Source organism: Heterodontus francisci, chromosome 48 (assembly GCF_036365525.1).
Source record: "Heterodontus francisci isolate sHetFra1 chromosome 48, sHetFra1.hap1, whole genome shotgun sequence".
Lineage (NCBI taxonomy): Eukaryota > Metazoa > Chordata > Chondrichthyes > Heterodontiformes > Heterodontidae > Heterodontus > Heterodontus francisci.
In genome coordinates, this window is record NC_090418.1 from 10275198 (window position 1) to 10291997 (window position 16800).

A 16800-nucleotide genomic window follows, 5' to 3' on the forward strand; every position below is an offset into this window, starting at 1 on the left:
ACACTGGGAGGGACTCCTTTCTACCCTTCCTCCACATAGTGGTCATGGGACCCATCAGGGACAGCCGCAGTTTAACCCACACCCGGCAGTGCTGCACTCCCTCAGTACTGCACTGGGAGCACAGGCCAGATTTTTGTAGTCAAAGTCACTGGAGTGGGACTGAAACCGCATAAGGTTGCAACTCCCGGCCAAGAGAGCAACCCACTAAGCTGCAGCTGACTCTCAATGCACAATCACGTAATTTGAATAAAAACAGCCTTCACCTCCCACATAAAACAAGAAGAAGAGATAAAGGACAAAGTGTACAAACCAGTCTGTCAGTGATACAAACAACAACATTTTTAGAGCACCCTTGGCATAGTGAAAGATTCCACAGCTCTTCACAGAAGCAACTACGGAACAAAATTTGTCACTGAGCCACACAGGGAGATATTAGGGGCAGGCGACCGACCAAAAGCTGGGTCAGAGAGGTCGGTTTTTAAGGAGGGTCTTAAAGGAGGAGAGAGAGAGAGGCGGAGGGGGTTTAGGGAGGGAATTCCAGAGCTCGGGGCCCCAGGCAGCTGAAGGCACGGCCGCCAATGGTGGAGCGATGGGAATCGGGGGGGATGGGGAAAGAGGGCAGAATTGGAGGAGCAGCAGAGATCTGAGGGTTGTGGTGGCTGGTGGAGAGTTCAAGAGATCTGTGCAAAAGAGATCTGCAGAAAAGGGGTTAATGAAGAAGAGGGTCAAATGCGAACTGGATCTCTCCCGTGATGTTGCCAGAGGCTCCTGTTAAAACACCATTTGCATAGTTTCCAGTCTCGCTCTCTCCAGTGTCCAGCTGCTTTGGCAGTCCTCTTTTTTTGCATTCCTATGGCAACGGCAGCAAGACAACAAGAGTTTGGGAAGGCACCGAACTTGGCAAACGAGTCCGAGTTGTCTGGCATGAAAGTGGGGTGGGGTGCGCGGGGGACTCCACCCATCTCAGCCCAGTGCACAGACCGAGGGCAGCTAAGGCGGGCGTTGGGCTAGGATGGAGGGGAGGAGAGGGCAAAGAATGGAGGAGGAAAGAGGCTGAAAAATACAAACCCGCCCACAGTCAGGAACCTGATGAGCTCGTCACTTAGTCCAGCCCCTGGAGCTTAGGAGGAAATCCTGAGAACAAAAGAATTATATCTTACTGTTTAGGGACGTTGGACCGACTAGCCGAGGGTCGGAGCTGATGATTAGCAGGTAAGGAGCAGTGGGGAGAGGGTGTAGAGGGGGTGGGGGGGGGGGGGGGAGGGGTGTAAATCACTGGGCAGCGTTTGCTTTGAACTCCGAGTTTGCCCCTGTTGAGAGAACGTGAATGGTAAAACAAACAAACTAAGAGAGAGTTTCAGAGCTCCTGAGGAGAAGGGCCCCCTCTCCGTCACTCGATTCCTCTCCACAAGCTGCAGGCAAATGCTGCAGTGTTAGGGTTTAAAGCATGTTAGCACTGGCTCAGAGAGTCTCTCTCTCTCTCTCTCTTTCTCGAGCAAGCAAGTCATGGTGGAATCAAGCCCCAAGCCAGAGCCTCGAGGACATGTTTAAACGCTGACACTTCCACAGCCAGTACTGAGGAAGTGCTGCACTGTCGGAGGCGCCATCTTTCAGATGAGACTTTAAACCGAGGACCCCGACTGCTCTCAGGCGTGTGGAAAAAGATCCCTCGGGCAGCATTGTGAGCAAGGTGAGTGGGTGGAGGCAGGAGTTCTCCCCAGTGTCCTGGGGGCTAATATATACCCCTCAATCAACCTCACCACTAAACATGAATTACCTGGTCGCTGTTGTCGTCTGTGGGATCTTGCTGTGCGCAAATTGGCTGCCATGTCAAAAAGTGCTTCACTGGGGTGTAGAGCGCTTTGGGACGTCCTGAGGTCGTGACAGGTGCTATACGAACGCGGGTCTTACTGTGTCGGGGCCCTGCCTGCGATCATGACTGACAGGGTTCTCAATGTTGATTCAGTTGGATTTCACGCGTGGTCAAGGTAGCGTGTTTGAGGTATATCTGTGTACTGGGTGCTAGCCTCCTGGCCAGGGACCGGTCACTCCTTGCCACTCTGAACGTAATCCAATTTTGGAGACTTGGTCCCTTCCAACAGGATAACCCCTCCCCCTACACCAACCTCGCAAAACACGATGGGGGACAGAACATTGACTGGTGGGTCAGCATGTCCAAACCTTTGCTGCCAATTTTCCTGAGGCCTAGACATTCTGCTGTTTCTTCTTGCTCAACGGCACAAGGGAGATAGTGGTGTCGTGGTATTGTCACTGGACTAGTAAACCCAGAGACCCAGGGAATGGCTCTGGGGACATGGGTTCGAATCCCATCAGAAAGTGGAATTTGAATTCAATTAATAAATCTGGAGTTAAAAGCTAGTCTAATGATGACCATGAAACCATTCTTGATGGTTGTAAAAAAAAAAACCCCATCTGGTTCACTAACGTCCTTTAGGGAAGGAAATCTGCCGTCCTTACCTGGTCTGGCCTACATATGACTCCAGACCCACAGCAATGTGGTTGACTCTGAAATGGCCGCTCACTTGTATCAAACCCCTACAAAGTCAATAAGGAATGAAACAGGACCACCCGGCATCGACCTAGGCACTGGAAACGACAACGGCAAACCCAGCCCTGGCGACCCTACAAAGTCCTCCCTTACTAACATCTGGGGGCTTGTGCCAAAGTTGGGAGAGAGTTGTCTCATAGAAGAGGCAAGCAGCAGCCTGACACAGTCATGTTCATGGAATCATACCTTACAGACAATATCCCATGGGCAGGACAGACTCACCAGAGGTAGCGGCCAAGTGGAAAACAGTCAGCAGAGAGTTGCCCTGGGAGTCCTCAACAGCGGTTCCAGACCCCATGAAGTTTCACAACATCAGGCCACAACCAATGGATCAGATCGAAGTCCTGCTACATGCAGTTCTGAATGGTGACGGACAATTAAACAACTAACTGGAGGAGGTGGCTCCACAAATATCCCCATCCTCAATGATGGGGGAGCCCAGCACATCAGTGCGAAAGATAAGGCTGAAGCATTTGCAACAATCTTCAGCCAGAAGTGCCGAGTTGATGATCCATCTCGTCCTTCCCCAGCATCACAGATGCCAGACTTCAGCCAATTCGATTCACTCCGCGTGATATCAAGAAACGACTGAAGGCACTGGATACTGCAAAAGCTATGGGGACTGACAATATTCCGGCAACAGTAGTGAAGACCTGTGCTCCAGAACTTCCCGCACCCCTAGCCAAGCTGTTCCAGTACAGCTACAACACTGGCATTTACTCAGCAATGTGGAAAATTGCCCAGGTATGTCCTGTTCACAAAAAGCAGGACAAGTCCAACCCGGCCAATTACCGCCCCATCAGTCTACTCTCAATCATCAGTAAAGTGAGGGAAGGTGTCATCAACAGTGCCATCAAGCGGCACTTGTTAGCAATAACCTGCTCAGTGACGCTCAGTTTGGGTTCCGCCAGGGCCACTCAGCTCCTGACCTCATTACAGCCTTGGTTCAAACATGGACAAAAAAGCTGAATTCAGGAGGTGAGGTGAGAGTGACTGCCCTTGACATCAAGGCAGCATTTGACCGAGTATGGCATCAAGGAGCCCGAGCAAAACTGGAATCGGGGGAAAACTCTCCGCAGGTTGGAGTCACACCTAACGCAAAGGAAGTTGGTTGTGTCTGTTGGAGGTCAATCATCTGAGCTCCAGGACATCACTGCAGGAGTTCCTCAGGGTAGTGTCCTAGGCCCAACCATCTTCAGCTGCTTCATCAATGACCTTCCTTCAATCATAAGGTCAGAAGTGGGATGTTCACTGATGATTGCACAATGTTCAGCACCATTTACGATTCCTCAGATACTAAAACAGTCCGTGTAGAAATGTAGGCTTGGGCTGATGTGTGGCACGAATGTTATTCGCCACTTAAGTGCCAGGCAATGATCACCTCCAACAAGAGAGAATCTAACCATCTCCCCTTGACGTTCAGTGGCATTACCATCACTGAATCCCCCACTATCAACATCCTGGGGGTTACCATTGACCAGAAACTGAACTGGAGTAGCCATATAAATACCGTGGCTACAAGAGCAGGTCAGAGGCTAGGAATCCTGCGGCAGGTAACTCACCTCCTGACTCCCCAAAGCCTGTCCAACATCTACAAGGCACAAGTCAGGAGTGTGATGGAATACTCTCCACTTGCCTGGATGGGTGCAGCTCCAACAACACTCCAGAAGCTCGACACCATCCAGGACAAAGCAGTCCGCTTGATTGGCACCCCATCTACAAACATTCACTCCCTCCACCACCGACGCACAGTGGCAGCAGTGTGTACCATCTACAAGATGCACTGCAGCAACTCACCAAGGCTCCTTTGACAGCACCTTCCAAACCCACGACCTCTCCCACCTAGAAGTCCAGGGGCAGCAAATGCATGGGAACACCACCACCTGCAAGTTGCACTCCATCCTGACTTGGAACTATATCGCCGTTCCTTCACTGTCGCTGGGTTAAAATCATGGAATTCCCTTCCTAACAGCACTGTGGGTGTACCTACCCCACATGGACTGCAGTGGTTCAAGGAGGCAGCTCACCATCAGCATCTCGAGGGCAATTTGGGATGGGCAACAAATGCTGGCCTAGCCAGAAATACCCACATGGCATGAATGAATTTTAAAAATTCATTGGCACCAGGCACTCTGAGTACCCAAGTGCCATGGTATTGCCACCTTTCTGTCTCTGCTTTCTAACGATCAGTGAATGCCCACCTTGGCTGTTGCATCCAAGTACCAGTGCAAGGCCATCTTTGTTCCTGGCATTCCTCAGTACTGGGGCATGGCCATCTTTGTTCCTGGCATACCCAAGTACTGGAGCACGTCCATCTTTGTTCCGGGCATACCCAAGTATTGGGGCACATCCATAATTATTCCTGGCATACCCAAGTACTGGGGCATGGCCATCTTTGTTCCTGGCATACCCAAGTACTGGAGCACGTCCATCTTTGTTCCTGGCATACCCAAGTACTGGGGCACATCCATGATTATTCCTGGCATACCCAAGTACTGGGGCATGGCCATCTTTGTTCCTGGCATACCCAAGTACTGGGGCACGGCCATCTTTGTTCTTGGCATACCCAAGTACTGGGGCACGGCCATCTTTGAGCCTGGCATATCCAAACCCGAGGTAAGCATTCTTTCAGCCACAGAAGAATGGCCACGTTTTCACGTGGTATCGACCTGTGTGTTGAGGGAATCGAACCCACCCAGGAAGGGAATCGCTCTTTGAGGTGACGCATGGCTCCATTTCTTGCAGGTCAGACACTCGACAATTGAATATCGGAAAGCAGTGGCCAAGGGACTTTTAACTCCCCTTCATAAGTGATCCTCCTCGGTCCCATGTGCTCTAATCTCGGCCTAGACATCTGCTTTGGCTGAGATGTAGCACAAGAGGGGAAGCGGCTAGAGGCAGAATTTGGGGTTGTTTCAATCTCACACCCACCCGAGTGTGAGGCCCGATTTGAAGTAACATAATTGGCCTTACAATTTCTCTTACTATGGAGCGAGCAGCAAGGCTTCCAGGCCTGCACTTGGACAACGCTGAAGACTTCAACTGCAAGTTGGAAACTTGTGACTCCATGGCAGAGAATTACCCGCGGGCATGCTGCTCAGTCAAAGAGCTGCCAGCCTCTGATTGGCTAGCCACTCGCAGCGGGCGGCACGTCCGTCACCTGGGGGGGGGGGGGGGGCCTTACTCCCGGGGAAGGCCCGCTGGTGTCCACTTAATTGGCACATAACGTGGTGGGCCTTGACCAGAGGAGGCGATGCGGGGCTCTCGTCGTCTCTTCAGCCAGTGGCCGAAATCCCCATCGCCCGGATAAATCCCCCCCCGCCACAGGCTCTAAGCTCTGGACTTCCCTCCCTAGGCCTCGCTGGTGTCCTGAGTATTCAGCCCTGGCTCGGTGCGTTGCACTCTGAGTCCAGGGTTCAAGACCCACTCCAGAGGCTTGACCCCCAAAATTCAAGGAAGGTGACCCCCCACCGGTGCCAGTGCTGAGGGAGTGCTGCCCCGTCAGAAGTGCTTTATTTTGGATGAGCTGTTAGACTGGCCCTGTCCGCTGCATGGGCACTATTTCAAAGAACGAGCAGGGGCTGAGGTGGCACTCTCCCCGGATCCTGAGGCCAATATTCATCCCTCAATCAGAAATCTCAATAACAGATAATCATCAAATTGCTGTTTGTGGTAACTTGTTGAATGCAAACTGTCTTCCTGCAATACAACAGTGGCTACGCTTTCAAAGTGCGTCACGTGCTGTGGTTGTGAAAGGCGCTATATTAAAGGTCAGTCCGTCTTTATGTTTCTACTCCCTTCTGGGGCTCAATAAAAGCAAAACGATTGCTTCCCCATCCTCATGTCTCCCTCATTGGCTTGGTATTCATTCCTTTGTCTGATAACGCTCCTGTGAAGCTCCTTGGAGATGTTTTAACTGCGTTTGAGGTGCTATCTAAATGCAAGTCACAGACTGGTACGAGTGCCAAGTGTGGATGTGTCTCCTGTTAAAATACGAGGCTGTGGTTTCAACTGATCTCTGGAAAAAATAAAATCATGCTGTTCTTTCAAGGAAGCAGCTGTTTGCATTTGAGGCCACGGCCACACCTAGCCGCTCTTAATTGCAACTTTCTGGAAAAGAAATGGGCCGTGCTCTTGACAACAGAGACAAAGGCCGGGGATTTTCTTTTGCAGCTGGAAGCTGAGAATTGGGAAACTGGTTGGACAAGAGGGAAGCGAGAAGTGGTGTTATTAATCTCCGCCCTCTCTAACTCATGGTGTCGAAGGAAGGCGCTACCTCCTCGCTTGTCTGTCTGGCGGCCATTACAGGCAACTTGGTGGCAAGCTGGCGGGGTGCCCATTGAGCCAGCAGCTGAAGGGTGGGTTGAAAAGGGTGCCATCCAACCCCCACCCCTCCCCATCTCTGTGACCCACCTCCAGCCTTATAACCCTCCGAGATCTCTGCTGCTCCTCCAATTCCGGCCTCTTGAGCATCCCCCACCCCCGATTCCCATCGCTCCACCATTGGCGGCCGTGCCTTCAGCTGCCTGGGGCCCCGAGCTCTGGAATTCCCTCCCTAAACCTCTCCGTCTCTCTCCCCTTTAAAACCCTCCTTAAAACATAGCTCTTTGACCGAGCTTTCGATCACCTGTCCTAATCTCTCCTTATGTAGCTCAGCGTCATATTTTGTTCAATAATGGCTCCTGTTTTTATTACACTAAAGGCGCTATATTAATGCAAGTTTTTGAAGTTTTTGTTCTGGGCTCCCCCCCCCCCCCCCCACCACTCACCAGTGAAATAGTTTCTCTCTATCGACACGATCGAATCCTTTAATCATCTTAAACACCTCGATTGGATCACCCCCTTAATCCTCTACGCTCAAGGGAAGTCTAGTCTGTGTAACCTGTCCTCGTAATTTAACCCTTTCAGCCCCGGGGATCATTCTGCACTGCACCCTCTCCAAGACCAATATCACCACCCTGAGGTGCGGGGTGCAGAACTGAACACAGATACTCCAGATGGGGTCCAACCAGAGATTTATACAACTGAAGCATAACTTCCACCCCCTTTGTACTCCTGCTCCCTCGAGATAAAGGCCAACATTCCATTAACAAATTGAATTATATCTTGTCCCTTGTGATCTTTAAACCTCTTTGCTCTACCATGGGTTCCAACTCCTCAGCATTTGCAAATTATTCTGATCTATCCTTCTGAAGTCCAAAGTGGACGATTTCGTACGTACTCACACTGAACTGCATCTGCCCCTGACCTGCCCACTCATTAATCTCTCAATGTGCCTTTGCAACTTTCTGCTGTCATCTACATTATTACTGTCGTCAGCAAATTATGGTCCTCTATTCCTTCATCCAAGACACTTATAAATGTATGGAAGAGTTGAGGGCCAGGTATAGATCCCTCGGGAACATCACTGGCCACTTTGGAGTGCGTACAAAGTGATTGATGCAAATAGCTTAGATGCTTTCTAAAGGAAGCCAGACGAGTACAAGAGAGAAAAGGGAATAGAAAGATGCGCTGAGGTGAGGTAGACGGAATGGGAGGAGGCTCATGTGGAGTATAAACACTGGCTACTGTTAGATGGGCCGAATGGCTTGTTTCTGCACTGTAATTCTATATGTAAGGTAACCACTGCTCGCTGTCTCCCACCTCTCAGTTAGACAGGGCCTCAGTTCCACATCTCGTCCGAAAGATGGCGCCTCCGACAGTGCAGCACCCCCTCAGCACTGGCGCTAAGGAGCGTCGGCCTGGATTATAGGCTCAAGTCTCTGGAGTGGGGCTCGACCCCCCCGCCCCTCCATGGCCTTTTGACTCAAGGTGCAAATGCTACCCACTAAAGCCGGTCTCCTTCTGAAACAGGAATGGGAGCCTCAGGCTTATTACTTGCCCCTCTCTGGAGCGTCAGGGTGTTGGGATGAGGGTGCTGAGGCCAATGGTGGCAGCCCAGACGCAGCCCCGGGTGAGATTCCCGCAGCTCAACACAGGCCCTGGAAACTTCCTGAGCCATCTGCACGAGAACAGTCACATCCTCCCTCCTTGCTTTTCAAAGCCTGCAGCGCACTACAGCAAACAGTCCACAGAGTCTATTTAAAACAGCGACTCTACGAACTGCAGCGAACAGAATGCCTGACCGAAGCAACTGCTCCCAATAAAAGCATGGTGATTTCTGCAGAAAAATGCAGTCAGTGGAGGATAGTTGTAGAATACAAATGCTGCTCACAAAGTCAAACACCAGGCACTTGCAGCACTGCAGTCCCCAGCCGAAACTGACAGGGGAAAATTAGCCAATCATCTCCGTTCTGGTCAGAAAATCGAAGTGCAGTCACTGTTCTACTGTAGGAAACACAGCATCCAATTTGTGCACAGCAAGCTCCCACAAACAGCAATGACCAATCTGTTTTAGTGATGCTGGTTGATAACTATTAGCCCCAGGACAACGGGGGCAGAACTCCCCTCCAGCTCTCCTTTGAAATTGTGCAGCAAAGAATCTTTTACATCCTCACCTGAATGGGCAGACGGGGCCCTCAGTTTAATGTCTCATCGGAAAGACAGTACTTCCGACAGTGCAGCTCTCCCTCAGTACCACACTGGGAGCGTCAGCCTTGAACGGTCCTTAGGTTTCTGGAGTCGGGCTTGAACTGAAATATTGTAGTGTTTTTGAGAATTGCATTGTACATGTTGTTCACTTGAGCCTACCATGCACACAGCAGCCAGCAGAGGGCACTGAAAGAGAAAGTGAAAGTGAAAACACAATAAAGAAGACTCCATTTTGTTCGACGTCACGCTGTCTCAGTCTTTGCCTCATATTTCTCACTAAACTCGGCTAAACCTCACTCTAGTTCCGACAGCATCGCACAAACTTCTGATTGTTTTTGGATGCACTTGTTCCTCTGCTTAACTGGTGGGTAACGTCCACCTCACTGTCACTCTGGCCCATGGAGACCAGGAGAGCTCAGTGTTGATCTTGGTTAGTTGATCTCAGCATAGGGTTAGGGGAGTAGGGGAGGGGAATCAGCCAGGGGCCCTTCTCCTGATAGCCCATTCAGCGAACCCTGCTGGGTCGATGTGTGTGAGCATTACAAAATATTAAGTAGTAATTACGGCACAGAAACAGGCCATTCGGCCCATCTGCTCCGCGCTGGTGTTTATGCGCCACACCAGCCTCCTCCCACCCTCTACTTCGTCTCACCCCATCAGCATAACCTTCTATTCCTTTCTCCCTCACGTGTTTATCCATACTCCCCTTAAAATGTGTCGACACGATTCACTCTCAACCACTCCCTGTGGGAGCGAGTCCCACATTCTCACCACTCTCTGGGGGAAAGAAGTTTCTCCTGAATTCCCGATTGGATTTATCAGTGACTGCCTTATATGGATGGCCCCCTAGTTCTGGTCTCCCCCCCCCCACCCTCCCCCCAACAAGTGAAAATGTCTTCACTGCACTTGCCCCACTGAACCCCTCCATGGTTTTAAGGACCTCAATCAGGTCAACTCTCTCTACTATAAAGAGACGAGCCTTGGCCTGTTTGGTCTTTTCTCATTAGGTGTAATCTCGCAGTTCTGGTATCATTCTAGTTAATCTTTTTTGCTTCTTCAGTGCCTTTTATAAAATGGAGATTAGAATGGAGCAGAGACAGATCTGAACACCGATTGTCCCGGCTATGTTCTTGAAGGAGAGTCGGTGCAGTGAGATGTTGGTGGACTATTACTGACTATGTAACTGAACGCCAGCTGGAGTCGGTGCCTGCAGGAGAGAAATGGACATAAATGATCAGACGTTTGCCTGAAGCAGCAGTATCAAAGCAACCTGGAAAAACATACTCAGACCGTATAACAGAATCAGGCTGTTTTGAAAGAAGCCCTTTGTGTTTCCATTTCCTGTGGCATCAGTGCTCACAACCTCATATGCAATCAATTAAAACCAGCCAGCCCAAGGGATCATCTCCGAATTTCAGGCTCAGGGAGCGTCTCGAAATTTCAGCGCGACACTATTCCTATGGTGAACTGTCTGTAAACTTCAGCTCATCGAAACTCTGCTGTCCCTGTCCTCACTTACACCAACTTCCCATTCACCCATCACCTGCTCCTCTTGTTGGACAGCACTAGCTCCCAGTCTGACAATGCCTGAATTTTAAAATTTCTCCTCCTTGTTTTCAAATCCCACCATCCCCAATCCCGATCTGGGTGCTCTCCTCCGGCCCCAAAAGCCTCGGATCTCTGCCCTCCGCCAATTCTGACATCCCCCCATTCCCATCGCTCCACCTTTGGGGGCCGTGCCTTCAGCTGCCTGGGGCCCGGAATTCTGGAATTCCATCCCTAAACCCTCTCCATCGCGAACAGGGGTCCTTAAACCCCAACACTGTCACCAAGCTTTGGGTCACCGAACCCAGTATCTCCATAGCTGTCAAATTATACTTGGGTCAGTATATCCTGTGGGTCACCTTGGTTCTTCGGAGAACCTTAACGATGAACACAACTTGCACAACTGATATGGCATCCGTTGTTGGCAGAGTTTGATAGGGATCCTGTGTCGCTACAGTTTGATAGGGATCCTGTGTCGGTACAGTTTGATGGGGGATCCTGTGTCGGTACAGTTTGATGGGGGATCCTGTGTCGCTACAGTTTGATAGGGATCCTGTGTCGGTACAGTTTGATGGGGGATCCTGTGTCGCTACGTTTGATAGGGATCCTGTGTCGGTACAGTTTGATGGGGAAATCCTGTGTCGGTACAGTTTGATGGGGGATCCTATGTCGCTACAGTTTGATGGGGGATCCTGTGTCGGTACGTTTGATAGGGATCCTGTGTCGGTACAGTTTGATGGGGAAATCCTGTGTCGGTACAGTTTGATGGGGGATCCTATGTCGCTACAGTTTGATGGGGGATCCTGTGTCGGTACAGTTTGATGGGGGATCCTGTGTCGCTACGTTTGATAGGGATCCTGTGTCGGTACAGTTTGATGGGGAAATCCTGTGTCGGTACAGTTTGATGGGGGATCCTGTGTCGCTACAGTTTGATGGGGAAATCCTGTGTCGCTACAGTTTGATGGGGGATCCTGTGTCGGTACAGTTTGATGGGGGATCCTGTGTCGCTACAGTTTGATGGGGAAATCCTGTGTCGCTACAGTTTGATGGGGGATCCTGTGTCGGTACAGTTTGATGGGGGATCCTGTGTCGCTACAGTTTGATGGGGAATCCTGTGTCGGTACAGTTTGATGGGGGATCCTGTGTCGCTACGTTTGATAGGGATCCTGTGTCGGTACAGTTTGATGGGGAAATCCTGTGTCGGTACAGTTTGATGGGGGAATCTGTGTCGCTACAGTTTGATGGGGAAATCCTGTGTCGCTACAGTTTGATGGGGGATCCTGTGTCGCTACAGTTTGATGGGGGATCCTGTGTCGGTACAGTTTGATGGGGGGAATCCTGTGTCGGTACAGTTTGATGGGGAATCCTGTGTCAGTACAGTTTGATGGGGGATCCTGTGTCGCTACAGTTTGATGGGGGGAATCCTGTGTCGGTACAGTTTGATGGGGGATCCTGTGTCGGTACAGTTTGATGGGGGATCCTGTGTCGCTACGTTTGATAGGGATCCTGTGTCGCTACAGTTTGATGGGGAAATCCTGTGTCGGTACAGTTTGATGGGGGATCCTGTGTCAGTACAGTTTGATGGGGGATCCTGTGTCGCTACGTTTGATAGGGATCCTGTGTCGCTACAGTTTGATGGGGAAATCCTGTGTCAGTACAGTTTGATGGGGGATCCTGTGTTGCTACGTTTGATAGGGATCCTGTGTCGCTACAGTTTGATGGGGAATCCTGTGTCAGTACAGTTTGATGGGGGATCCTGTGTCGCTACGTTTGATAGGGATCCTGTGTCGCTACAGTTTGATGGGGGATCCTGTGTCGCTACAGTTTGATGGGGGATCCTGTGTCAGTACAGTTTGATGGGGGAATCCTGTGTCGCTACAGTTTGATGGGGGAATCCTGTGTCAGTACAGTTTGATGGGGGATCCTGTGTCGGTACAGTTTGATGGGGGATCCTGTGTCAGTACAGTTTGATGGGGGAATCCTGTGTCGCTACAGTTTGATGGGGGATCCTGTGTCAGTACAGTTTGATGGGGGAATCCTGTGTCGCTACAGTTTGATGGGGGAATCCTGTGTCAGTACAGTTTGATGGGGGATCCTGTGTCGGTACAGTTTGATGGGGGATCCTGTGTCGGTACAGTTTGATGGGGGATCCTGTGTCGCTACAGTTTGATGGGGAATCCTGTGTCAGTACAGTTTGATGGGGGATCCTGTGTCGCTACGTTTGATAGGGATCCTGTGTCGCTACAGTTTGATGGGGAAATCCTGTGTCGGTACAGTTTGATGGGGGATCCTATGTCGCTACAGTTTGATGGGGGATCCTGTGTCGGTACAGTTTGATGGGGGAATCCTGTGTCGCTACAGTTTGATGGGGGAATCCTGTGTCGCTACAGTTTGATGGGGGAATCCTGTGTCAGTACAGTTTGATGGGGGATCCTGTGTCGGTACAGTTTGATGGGGGAATCCTGTGTCGCTACAGTTTGATGGGGGATCCTGTGTCGGTACAGTTTGATGGGGGATCCTGTGTCGCTACAGTTTGATGGGGGGAATCCTGTGTCGCTACAGTTTGATGGGGGGAATCCTGTGTCGCTACAGTTTGATGGGGGATCCTATGTCGCTACAGTTTGATGGGGGATCCTGTGTCGCTACAGTTTGATGGGGGAATCCTGTGTCGGTACAGTTTGATGGGGGATCCTGTGTCAGTACAGTTTGATGGGGGATCCTGTGTCGCTACAGTTTGATGGGGGATCCTGTGTCAGTACAGTTTGATGGGGGATCCTGTGTCGCTACAGTTTGATGGGGGAACCTGTGTCGGTACAGTTTGATGGGGGATCCTATGTCGCTACAGTTTGATGGGGGATCCTGTGTCAGTACAGTTTGATGGGGGATCCTGTGTCGCTACGTTTGATAGGGATCCTGTGTCGCTACAGTTTGATGGGGAAATCCTGTGTCAGTACAGTTTGATGGGGGATCCTGTGTCGCTACGTTTGATAGGGATCCTGTGTCGCTACAGTTTGATGGGAAATCCTGTGTCAGTACAGTTTGATGGGGGATCCTGTGTCGCTACGTTTGATAGGGATCCTGTGTCGCTACAGTTTGATGGGGGATCCTATGTCGCTACAGTTTGATGGGGGATCCTGTGTCGCTACAGTTTGATGGGGAATCCTGTGTCAGTACAGTTTGATGGGGGATCCTGTGTCGCTACGTTTGATAGGGATCCTGTGTCGCTACAGTTTGATGGGGAAATCCTGTGTCGGTACAGTTTGATGGGGGGATCCTGTGTCGCTACAGTTTGATGGGGGATCCTATGTCGCTACAGTTTGATGGGGGATCCTGTGTCGGTACAGTTTGATGGGGGAATCCTGTGTCGCTACAGTTTGATGGGGGATCCTGTGTCGGTACAGTTTGATGGGGGATCCTGTGTCGGTACAGTTTGATGGGGGAATCCTGTGTCGCTACAGTTTGATGGGGGAATCCTGTGTCAGTACAGTTTGATGGGGGATCCTGTGTCGGTACAGTTTGATGGGGGAATCCTGTGTCGCTACAGTTTGATGGGGGATCCTGTGTCGGTACAGTTTGATGGGGGATCCTGTGTCGCTACAGTTTGATGGGGGGAATCCTGTGTCGCTACAGTTTGATGGGGGGAATCCTGTGTCGCTACAGTTTGATGGGGGATCCTGTGTCGGTACAGTTTGATGGGGGATCCTGTGTCGCTACAGTTTGATGGGGGATCCTGTGTCGGTACAGTTTGATGGGGGAATCCTGTGTCGCTACAGTTTGATGGGGAAATCCTGTGTCGGTACAGTTTGATGGGGGATCCTGTGTCGCTACAGTTTGATGGGGGGAATCCTGTGTCGCTACAGTTTGATGGGGGGAATCCTGTGTCGCTACAGTTTGATGGGGGGAATCCTGTGTCGCTACAGTTTGATGGGGGGAATCCTGTGTCGCTACAGTTTGATGGGGGATCCTGTGTCGCTACAGTTTGATGGGGGAATCCTGTGTCGGTACAGTTTGATGGGGGATCCTGTGTCGCTACAGTTTGATGGGGAAATCCTGTGTCAGTACAGTTTGATGGGGGATCCTGTGTCGGTACAGTTTGATGGGGGAATCCTGTGTCGCTACAGTTTGATGGGGGATCCTGTGTCGGTACAGTTTGATGGGGGATCCTGTGTCGCTACAGTTTGATGGGGGGAATCCTGTGTCGCTACAGTTTGATGGGGGGAATCCTGTGTCGCTACAGTTTGATGGGGGATCCTATGTCGCTACAGTTTGATGGGGGATCCTGTGTCGCTACAGTTTGATGGGGGAATCCTGTGTCGGTACAGTTTGATGGGGGATCCTGTGTCAGTACAGTTTGATGGGGGATCCTGTGTCGCTACAGTTTGATGGGGGATCCTGTGTCAGTACAGTTTGATGGGGGATCCTGTGTCGCTACGTTTGATGGGGGATCCTGTGTCGCTACGTTTGATAGGGATCCTGTGTCGGTACAGTTTGATGGGGGATCCTGTGTCGGTACAGTTTGATGGGGGGATCCTGTGTCGCTACAGTTTGATGGGGGATCCTGTGTCGGTACAGTTTGATGGGGGAATCCTGTGTCGGTACAGTTTGATGGGGGATCCTGTGTCAGTACAGTTTGATGGGGGATCCTGTGTCGCTACAGTTTGATGGGGGATCCTGTGTCAGTACAGTTTGATGGGGGATCCTATGTCGCTACAGTTTGATGGGGGGAATCCTGTGTCGCTACAGTTTGATGGGGGAATCCTGTGTCGGTACAGTTTGATGGGGGATCCTGTGTCGGTACAGTTTGATGGGGGAATCCTGTGTCGCTACAGTTTGATGGGGGAATCCTGTGTCGCTACAGTTTGATGGGGGGAATCCTGTGTCGCTACAGTTTGATGGGGGAATCCTGTGTCGCTACAGTTTGATGGGGAAATCCTGTGTCGCGACAGTTTGATGGGGGATCCTGTGTCGCTACGTTTGATAGGGATCCTGTGTCGCTACAGTTTGATGGGGAAATCCTGTGTCAGTACAGTTTGATGGGGGATCCTGTGTCGCTACAGTTTGATGGGGGAATCCTGTGTCGCTACAGTTTGATGGGGAAATCCTGTGTCGCGACAGTTTGATGGGGGATCCTGTGTCGCTACGTTTGATGGGGGGGATCCTGTGTCGGTACAGTTTGATGGGGGATCCTGTGTCGGTACAGTTTGATGGGGGATCCTGTGTCGGTACAGTTTGATGGGGGATCCTGTGTCGCTACGTTTGATAGGGGATCCTATGTCGCTACAGTTTGATGGGGGAATCCTGTGTCGGTACAGTTTGATGGGGGATCCTATGTCGGTACAGTTTGATGGGGGATCCTGTGTCGGTACAGTTTGATGGGGGGGAATCCTGTGTCGCTACAGTTTGATGGGGGATCCTGTGTCGGTACAGTTTGATGGGGGATCCTGTGTCGGTACAGTTTGATGGGGGAATCCTGTGTCGGTACAGTTTGATGGGGGATCCTGTGTCGGTACAGTTTGATGGGGAAATCCTGTGTCGCGACAGTTTGATGGGGGATCCTGTGTCGCTACGTTTGATGGGGGGGATCCTGTGTCGGTACAGTTTGATGGGGGATCCTGTGTCGGTACAGTTTGATGGGGGATCCTGTGTCGGTACAGTTTGATGGGGGATCCTGTGTCGCTACGTTTGATAGGGGATCCTATGTCGCTACAGTTTGATGGGGGAATCCTGTGTCGGTACAGTTTGATGGGGGATCCTATGTCGGTACAGTTTGATGGGGGATCCTGTGTCGGTACAGTTTGATGGGGGGGAATCCTGTGTCGCTACAGTTTGATGGGGGATCCTGTGTCGGTACAGTTTGATGGGGGATCCTGTGTCGGTACAGTTTGATGGGGGAATCCTGTGTCGGTACAGTTTGATGGGGGATCCTATGTCGCTACAGTTTGATGGGGGAATCCTGTGTCGCTACAGTTTGATGGGGGAATCCTGTGTCGCTACAGTTTGATGGGGGGAATCCTGTGTCGGTACAGTTTGATGGGGGAATCCTGTGTCGCTACAGTTTGATGGGGGAATCCTGTGTCGGTACAGTTTGATGGGGGAATCCTGTGTCGGTACAGTTTGATGGGGGATCCTATGTCGCTACAGTTTGATGGGGGAAT

At 51.0% G+C, this 16800-nt stretch overlaps 1 protein-coding gene across 2 annotated transcripts in view; it reads left to right on the forward strand.

The window, feature by feature from the left end:
- Nucleotides 1–727: 727 nt before the first annotated feature.
- LOC137357562 (phospholipid scramblase 2-like) overlaps nucleotides 728–16800 on the forward strand; it is a 72956-nt gene continuing 56883 nt past the window's right edge. The window contains exons 1-2 of one of the 2 annotated variants that reach the window (XM_068023983.1): nucleotides 728–1212; nucleotides 10161–10562. The gene's annotated coding sequence lies outside the window, so the exon portion shown is untranslated. The remainder of the gene's footprint in view (nucleotides 1213–10160; nucleotides 10563–16800) is intronic. The other variant, XM_068023982.1, reaches the window with a different exon arrangement.